Source organism: Fukomys damarensis, unplaced genomic scaffold, assembly GCF_012274545.1.
Source record: "Fukomys damarensis isolate Sample0158 unplaced genomic scaffold, DMR_v1.0_HiC HiC_scaffold_5, whole genome shotgun sequence".
NCBI classification, from domain to species: Eukaryota; Metazoa; Chordata; class Mammalia; order Rodentia; family Bathyergidae; genus Fukomys; species Fukomys damarensis.
The window spans coordinates 41144280-41153771 of NW_022900917.1; the positions used below are offsets into that span (position 1 = coordinate 41144280).

At 45.0% G+C, this 9492-nt stretch overlaps 1 long non-coding RNA gene across 1 annotated transcript in view; it reads right to left on the bottom strand.

Moving 5' to 3' along the window:
* Window positions 1-4279: 4279 nt before the first annotated feature.
* The window catches only part of LOC117284447, a 6067-nt gene continuing 854 nt past the window's right edge, over window positions 4280-9492 (bottom strand). The window contains exons 2-3 of the long non-coding RNA XR_004515537.1: window positions 4779-4857; window positions 4280-4343 (exon numbers count right to left, since the gene is read on the bottom strand). This is a non-coding gene — a long non-coding RNA (uncharacterized LOC117284447). The remainder of the gene's footprint in view (window positions 4344-4778; window positions 4858-9492) is intronic.

Consider the following 9492-nt stretch of genomic DNA (forward strand, 5'->3'; position numbering starts at 1 on the left):
ATATATATTCTCTTTTTCACCCTGGTGCTAGGGATCGAACTCTGGTCCTTGTGCTTGTGAGGCAGGTGGTGGAACCACTGAGCTAAATCCCTAGCCCTGGCCCCGGCCCCTGTATTCTGTCCTGACTACACACCCTGAGGGTGGGTAGCACTCACACCCAGGGTGACCTTACCATTATCCATGCCCAGAATTATGCCACCTATACTTGTTTCCATAAGATTTCAAGGAGGTGAAAAATACCTGTTGTCTGGTGACATTGCAGCTGCATGAAGTCAGGCACAAAGCACTGCTCCTGTGCTTGTGATGATACAAATGTAGACAAACCTGTTTAGATACAGTCACACACACAGATACCACTGTGTAGTAGTCGCCGGCAGGATTCATAACAGTCCTGTGATATACAGGTTTGTAGCCTAGGAGAAACCAGTTACCTGTTTAGGAGGCAGTAGCACCTCGGTTGCTGTAAGAATTCTCTATGCTGATCCCATAGTGACAAAAGTTGCCTGATTGTCAGAAAACGTCTCTGTCGTTAAGCAATTCATGACTGTGAGCCATTTAAAATGGCATTTTTATTGTGGCAGTGGTACCAGGGATTGAACCCAGAGCTTTTACCCTAAGCTACTTCCCCACCCTTATTTTATTTTTAGTTAAACAAAATTCTTTTGCAGTACCAGGGATCGAACTCAGGACCTTGCACTTGCCAGGCAGGTTGGGCACCACAGAGCCGCATCTCCCCCACTTGATTTTTTATTTTGAAACAGTATATTATTAAATTGCTAGATTTCTCTCGGGCTGGGCTGGAACTTGCAATCCTCCTTCCAGAGTGCTGGATGGCAGGTGTTCACTATGACACCTAGCTAACTGGCTTTTGTTTTTAAATATGTTCTAATCACAGTACCTTTCTCCCTACCAATCATTGCAAAATGTCACATGTATCAAAACGCATCTAATGAGGTCTTTTTGTATTCTCTGATGAAACATAAAACAGGTACTGTAAGATTTTATTCTTTCAGTGTATTCTGAGAAGTGGCTTATAAAAGTTTCTAAACTACTGTTCCTTATTGTCAGAAATATTTACTATTCTGAAAAGTCTTTAAGACTAAACTTTAAAATAAATTAATATTTATGATAAATTAAAAATATTTGACTTTTCAAAAAATCAGTTCTTGTATTAGTTTCCAGGGTTGCCAGAACAAAGTGTCACAGACTAGCTGGGTGTGGTGGTGCACGCCTCTAATCCCAGCACTCGGGAGGCTGAGGCAGGAGGATCCCTGTGAGTTGGAGACCAGCCTGGGCTACATAGTGAGTTCCAGGTCAGTCACAACTACACAGTGAGACCCTGTCTCAAAAATCAAAACAAAACAAACAAACAAACACAAAGTACCACAGGGTGAGTGGCTTAAACAGCACACAGTTATTTTCTGGAAGATAAAGTTCTGAAAGCAAGGTGTTGATAGGGTTGGTTTCTTTTGAGGCCTATCAATCTAAAACAAAGACAACAACAACAAAGTCAGAGATTTTCCAAAGAATACTGATATTTATTTGGGAATTGCAGAGCATTGGGAATATATATGCCATATTTAAGTATGGGTACATTTAAGAGGTTGAGAAAATGGGATTTTTTATTTTTTTGTTTTTTTGAGACAGGGTCTCACTGTATAGTTGAGACTGACCTGGAACTCACTGTGTAGCCCAGGCTGGTCTCAAACTCACAGGGATCCTCCTGCATCAGCCTCTTTGAGTGCTGGGATTACAGGCGTGCACCACCACGCACTTTTTTAGTTTAGGTTTTTTTTTTTTTGAGACAGTGTCTCACTGTATAGTTGAGACTGACCTGGTACTTACTATGTAGCCCAAGCTAACTGGGATTTTTAAAACAATTTTTAAATTTGTGGTACTGGGGATTGAACTCACGTCCATGTGCTTATGAGGCAGGCAGTGGCCCCACTGAGCTAAATCCCTGGCCCAGTGGGGTTGTTTTGTAGAGGCAAAAATGAGGAGGATTCCTGAGGTATTTTGATTTTTTTTTTTTTTTTTTTTTTGGTACCAGGATTGAACTCTGGACCTTGCACTTGCAAGGCAGGCAGCAAAACAACTGAGCTAAATCCCTGGCCCTACATGAGGTATTTTGAGATAATAATTATTGACCATGATGGTGACAGTCCCAGGTTGAAGACACTTGTTGTGGAAGTGCAGGTACTTTTAGCATAAGTTGAAGCTTATGATGAATCTGTGTCTGAATTTCCTCTTTCCATAAGGACACCACTCGTATTGGATTAGTGCCTGACACAATGACTTCATCTTTGCATTTTAGACTGTTATGCTGCGTTCTAAGATGTTCCCCCCAAGCCTCACATGTTCAGGGATGGGGCTTTAGGAAGATGACTGGGCCGTGGGGGCCATTTAATCGTCAGTGGATCGGCCCGTTGATGGATTTATGACTGCATGTGCCATTAGGAGGTGGGGCCTGGTTGAGGGAGCTGGGCCACTGAGGGTGTGACCGGGAAGAGTATATTCTTGTTCCCGGCTCCTCCTTCTCTTTCACTTCCTGGATGCTGAAGTGAGCAGCTTTCCTCCCTAAGCGTTTCCTGCATGATTTTTCTGCTTTGGAGTTGCCAACCATGAACAGAATCCGCTAAAATTGTTAGAAAGGAAAGAAATCAAAGTCTACTCCATTGATGGGGAACGATCACACCTAATGCCGTGCCCTGATCATTTACAAAACTTTTTAGAGAATAGATGCCTCCCTTGCTGGTTAAAACGGAGAAGGGCAAACTTATCTTACATTGTGACCTTTCCTAGGTTTTCTCTTTTAAAGTTTTCCCTATCACTATGAGCCAAAATTCCTGCTCTGTAAGTTATGGGAGTTGTATATTTCGTCCCAGTGATGATGGAATGTGACTAATACAAAGGCACAAAGTCTTTATTTCTGTAGAGTGTGGTGGCACACGCCTGTAATCCCAGTCCTCAGGAGGTTGAGGCAGGAGGATTGCTATGAGTCCAAGGCCAGCCTGAGACCCTGTCACTAAAACACAACACAACAAAGCAAACACACCAAAAAAATAAAAAAAAAAAAAAAAAAAAAAAAAAAGGAAAACCAAACCAAACCAAACCAAACCAAAGGTATTGGGGGGGTTAGAATTTTAGCACATGAGTTTCTTGGGGGGAGCAGGGTGACATAATTCTGCTAATAATAGTATTGAATTAAGATTTGAAAACCAGCCGGGCAAAGTGGCTCACACCTGTAATCCCAGCACTCGGAAGGCTGAGGCAGGAGAATCACCGTGAGTTCGAGACCAGCCTGGGCTACATAGTGAGTTCTAGGTCAGCCTCAACTACATAGGGAGACCCTGTCTCAAAAAACCAAAAAATAAATGAATAAATAAATAAATAATAAAAAGGCAAAGCAGGTCCTGGGAGTGCAACTGGCTAGTGAGTGCGAGGCAGGCAGCCCTGTGGATTCTAGTCTCAAGGCGTGGAATAGTTTATTTTGCATTTTTACTCAAAAGCTATAGTATGTACTGCTTGTCTTTAGACTGCTTTTTTATTTGGTTTGGTTAGGGTTTTTTTGGTACCAGGAATCAAACTGCTTGTAGGGCAGGTGGCAGAACCATTGAGCTATATCCCCGGCCCTGGACTGCTTTGTTTTATTTATTTATTTATTTATTTAGGTACCGGAGATCAAACTCAGCTCCTTGTGCTTGCAAAGCAGGCAGCGGAACTGCTGAGCTATATCCCCAGCCCCTGCTTTGTTTTAAATCTGATTAAATATTACACTCTAAAAGGGCTGGGGATGTAGCTCAGTGGTACAGAGCCTTGAAAGCACAGGGTCCTGAGTTCAATCCCCAATACTGGAGGGAAATTACACTATAAAGACATGCTTTGCCTTAACAGGTGAGTTTTTAACACTATCTAAGCACAGTTAGGGGAAAGAACTACGTAGCTAGGAGCACAGATTCTGGAATGTGACCTGTCTGTGTTTGGATCCCTCTCCACACTTTCTATGCTGTGTGACTTAGCTCAGGGCTGATCTTTGATTCTCAGCTCCCTCCTTTGTCAAAAGATATCTGTGTGATCATAAAGATGAATGATGTGTGTGAAATATGTAGTCCTAGCAAGATAAATGAGAGGATTAATTTCAGTTTAATTTCTTGTGCTACTGATAAGAAGAATTGTGAGGTTGAAGGTGAAAAAGAATGCAAAATAAAGAAAAGCAACCAAAGATGGCACGGACCCTATAGGGTATGTGATATTTTATTTATGTGACAGTAATTTTCCAGACAAGAGTTAATCTTAGATAAGCACGTGGTTACAGAAAACAAGATCCTGGGTTCCCCCGCCACCTACGAGGAAGGAAAAAAAGTGATTGCAATGAATATAGTAGTCAGATCGCCTAACCATAACCATGTCTAACACCACCTTTGGCCTGGGCCCAGATCTATGTGTGTGTCCCAGTGCATTATCTCAACCGATGCTCACAGCAGTTTCTCTAGTCTATGGCCCAGGTACTAAGAGCAGTCCCAACTTGGAAACTGAGGCAGAGAGATTTGTGACTCATGCAAGGCTGCAGTGCTGTAAATGACAAAGCTGGCATTAAATTAGGCAGTGTGGAAATAGAGGCCTCTTTTTCTCTCTTTAACCATTAATTTGTGTGTTGTGGTTTAGGTAAGACTAGATAACTTTGTTTCTTCTTAGTGGTATGTACAGTAACGGGACATCTTAGCATCGGGGCATCTGCCTCGTGATGAAAGATGCTTTAATGACACCCATGCACTCACCATGAAGAGTAAACAGTGCTAGCTTTTCCCAGATCCCTGATTCTTCACCACTCCACTCTGTCCCAGGAATGAAGCAGACCTTCAGAAGAGGAGATTTACTACAGGAAGTTATGTGCTCACAAAATATTCAGAAGGACCAGACACATGCTTTCTAGGAACAGCTTGTAGACCACTGTGGACCCATCCGGCCACAGAAGCTCATAACTCCGCTGTGACCTGGACAGTGGGCAATCAAAGGCCTTCTCTGTTCTGTTGACTTCAGGACACTGCTGTGGCGAGATCCCCAGTCACCAGAGAGTGGTCAATGCTGTAACGACCTCTCTACACCCAGAAGTCACAGTTTGGACAACAAAATTCGGATTCAGAAAGATACCATGTTTCCATGACCTGCTTGCTGGCACAAGACAGCTAAAGCAGACAGGGCCTGTGCCCCCGTTCCATCTTCCAGGACACACTAAGGGTCACCAGTTCAATTCCAGAAACCTATCTGCTAGGGAGTCTGGAAAGTGTATTTTTTACAAAAATTAATTTGAAAAAATTTTAAGCTTTCTAGGCTCTGCTGTTCAAGAAAGAATAGAAAAGTAGAGAATACACGCCAAAGGCCAGGGCACATATCTGACACACGCAAGGCTATGTTATCGTATGTATTTCTTTCCCTTTGTTAGCTTTCAGGCTTGAGAACAGAGCTGTTTCAAAGCTGTGCATTGCAGAGGATAGAGGCAGATATATCTGGGTGGGAATTTTGAGTTGCCGAGGGTCTGTCGTGAAATGCTCAGGGTCTAGGATTTGACCGCTCTCCCAAGGTGATAACTCAGCCTGATACTCTTCCTGGGGCTGAGGAGAAAAGGCCTCAAGTCTGAGATTTTGCACCCTAAGTCTCCCTGGGTGATGCGAAGAACCTGGGCGGATGCTTGGGTGCACAGTCAGTTGCCTCACAGGAGAGGAACGCTGCTTCTCAGGAGGAAGCAAGCCTGCTCTTTGTCTAGGGGAAAGGGTTACTTCAGCTGGCCAGCATGCTGGCTGCCATACAGGCCTGGGAGGGTCTGGGTCGAGGGTCCTGAGGGCCTTGCACACCCCAAAAGAATACGTGACAAGCTTGGGGCCTGTGGGGGACTGGTTATCCTGTTCTCCTTTCTTCCCCTGCACATCCCTCCTCCTTCTTTTCTAGGCCCTGGTGGCGGTGGTGGTAGTTATGGAACACTTTTCAAGGGAACATGAATCTTTTGGGACAAGTGTTTTCTCTTCACACAGAGTTTTCTCTTTATCTGCCTTGGAGGCTCTGGCTGAAAATATTTAAGTAAGAGTGACTTAGAAGAAGTACAAGCAAGCCTAAAAGTTTGAAGGCAGGCCGGGGATTTAGCTCCGTGGTTCTGCTGCCTGCTTTGTAAGGGCAAGCTTCTGAGTTCGGTCCCTGGTACCAAAAAGATAAAAGTTTGAAGGGTATCTACAGACATCTGCTTCTTCTCCCAGTGTACCGATTACACAGGTGTTTCAGTCCAGGCAACTTATATACGCAGTGAAATGAGGCAGGGGTGACTGTGAGTCATTTCCTTCTAGTAATCTGAAGATTAGGGCTGATGGAGCCATTCCTGGCCTCTTCCGAAGTTGTACTGAACTGTGAGGGAGAAAGCAAAAGGAACATTCCTTCCTCAATGTTTTCTTTTTGTTTCTTGTGTGGACAGCTAATTGGAACTTTAAAATTCTGTCTATGACCTTTCTTTTAGTGACAATAAAAAAAAAAATCCATAGGTCCTTGGAGCTGTTTTCTAGTTTCACACTGTGGCTGACCAAGGGTTGACCATGGGCAGTTGATGTCTGTGTGCTCAGGGACCCGGGGGATGGATTTCCTGTAGGGAAGTCCCGTGCTGGTCCTTGACACAACAGACCGAATTTGCCAGAGCATCTGAAGTCTGGAAAGAAGGCTGAAATGACAGAATGTGGCACAGCACTTAGAAAGAGGGAAGAAGTGACAGATCAAGTCTGTTTGGATACAGAATCTTTCTCTTTCTTTCTTTTGTATCAGACATCTAACTCAGGATCTTACACTTCCGAGGCAGGTGGTGGGACCACTGAGCTAAATCCCCAGCCCTGTTTGGATTGAGGATAAAATCAGAAGAATATTTGGGTACAGAAAGTACCACAAATCTTTGTCCACCTTATCAACAGTAAGGGACTAAAATCTGGGCAGGGGTGGCAGCTGGAGTTATACTCCTGTGTATACAAAAGTGACCGGAGGGCTGGGGATTTAGCTCAGTTGATCCACCGCCTGCCTCACAAGTGCAAGGACAGGAGTTCGATCCCCGGTACCAAAAAGAAAAAAAAAAAAAAGAAAAGAAAAGTACCTAGAGGACTTTCTTGATTGAGATTTTAGGCAGAGGGAACAGCCACAGGGAAGGAAGAAATGCATATCTACCCCATTTGATCATCAATCCAGCAGCTACTGGATCTGTGCTGTTTCAGCAGGGACTTCAGCTTGTTCTTTGGTATCTACTGACCTTCCTTGTCCTCCAAGGATTTGCTGTAGATCCATAGGCTGCTGGACTAAAGTGAAATCATTAATAGATACAAGGTGCACTGGCAAGTCAAGATGTGGCACAGCCAGAGGGGGCCCTGTAAAAATTGAGGGTTGTCTTAGTTACTTTTGTCTTGTTGCTGAGACGAAATATCCAACACTCAAAGTTAAAGGGGGGAAAGGTTTACTTGGCTTATAGTTCATAGAGGTTTCAGTCCATAATCAGCTGGCTCCAAGGCAGAGTGGCAGAGGGGCATCGCAGAAGAAAGAACATAGCGCACAAGGTAGCAAAACAAGAGATCTTAACAGCGTCTTCCTGATGTTTTTTTAATCTTTTTTTCCTCATTGAGATTAGTGGTACATTTTAGGTATACAGTATAGTTACAGTCATCATTGGGATCTTGTACCCATTTTTTAAATCTTATTCAGATGACTTAAAGGCAGCATTCATGCATTTAATCCTAGTGCCCGCAGGCCTAGCCCCACCAAGAGTCATTACACACTAGATTCAGCCACCTCTGAAAAAGCATGAGGCTTTGGGGGACAGCCAGACACAAGCCGTAACAAGGGTTAGGACAGACTTCTGGAGCACTCGGGTTCCGTCATCTATAGATCAGCTGGGTGCCTTTACCGCCTCACTTGACCTCTCCGTACTTGTCACATATTGAAATGGAGAAGACACTCTCACTGGGTGAGGCCAGGGCACATCTTCTGGAGCACTCGGGTTCCGTCATCTATAGATCAGCTGGGTGCCTTTACCGCCTCACTTGACTTCTCCGTACTTGTCACATATTGAAATGGAGAAGACACTCTCACTGGGTGAGGCCAGGGCAACGTGGAATGGCTTTGGCATGGCAGTAATAGCCAGTGCAGCACTGGTACGGGTGACAGCCCTCTCTCCTCCACTGGTCCTGCTCATTTCAGTTACTACTCTGTTTGACTTATCTTCAGGCTTTCATGTGCAGCTTGCTCCTCCATTTCTTAGTGCTCCTTTGGTTTCAATATCTACTCTTTTCTGGTTCTTCCTCCTTTTCAGGCTCAGTTGGTGTTTCCAGGGCCTGTCTTCAGCCTACATCTCTTTTCCACTTCTTATCTTCAGGCTTTCATGTGCAGCTTGCTCCTCCATTTCTTAGTGCTCCTTTGGTTTCAATAATATCTACTCTTTTCTGGTTCTGCCTCCTTTTCAGACTCAGTTGGTGTTTCCAGGGCCTGTCTTCAGCCTACATCTCTTTTCCACGTGGATGATCTTTCCTATTGTCTCATCCTTTCTTGCATCACCCTGAGTGGAGAACTAGTAGACTATATCCCTAGTCCAAACCTCTGTGCCTCCTACGTCCAGTGGCTGAGGGACATGAGCACTTGGCTGTCCCAAAGGCGTTTCAAACCCAAACATATAAACTGGGAAAAGTCTTTCCCACCCCAGCCTGTTTCTCCCCTCATGCTTTTATTGGACACCACCGTCCTAGCCACCCAAGTGTGAAGCTTGGGAGTCCATCCACATTGGCCCATGCTCTACATCGTGTCAGCTGTAGCCTGGCCATGTGTACCTTTGCAGTGTGTTTTCGGGGGCTCCTTCCCTGCCCCGTCACATTTGTATTGAGGTTGCCTTCTAACTTGTCTCTGTGTCCACCGTGAGGTCTCTCTTCAGTCCACCGTTCACTGCCACAGCCAGCTTTCTGGCCAGGAAATAAGAATGTCACAGGCCCCTCAGCCAGCACAGCACACAAGTTATGAAACCCTTGCTGTTTTTTTCTACTCTGTACTCTGTGTGTGTGTCTGTGTCTGTGTCTGTGTGCAGGCGGAGATTGAACTCAGGACCTTACAATTGCAAGGCAAGTGCGGTGCCACTGATCTAAACCCGGGGGCCAACTCTGCACTTCTTATAGCGGAGTCTCCTCCCATCTCTGCATTCTCGCAGCAATTCTCTTGTTTACTTGTATGACCATGCCCCAGTGACTTTGCACTTGCCTTCCCTACTTAATGGGTATTAGGCTCTCCAATAGGTTGGCCTTTAGACTCTACTGTGGTGGGTGAGACAAGGTAGGGGCCCAGGGCACAGAAATAATAAACGAACAGGAATAACTCTTAGGGCACTCTTCCTCAGCCTCGGAAGTTAGTGGTGACCCTCTCGCTCGGGGCTTCTGCGCTCCTCGCCCTCGCAGGTGAAGGGCACGGGGTGGCTGGCTGCCTGCGGGCTGGGCT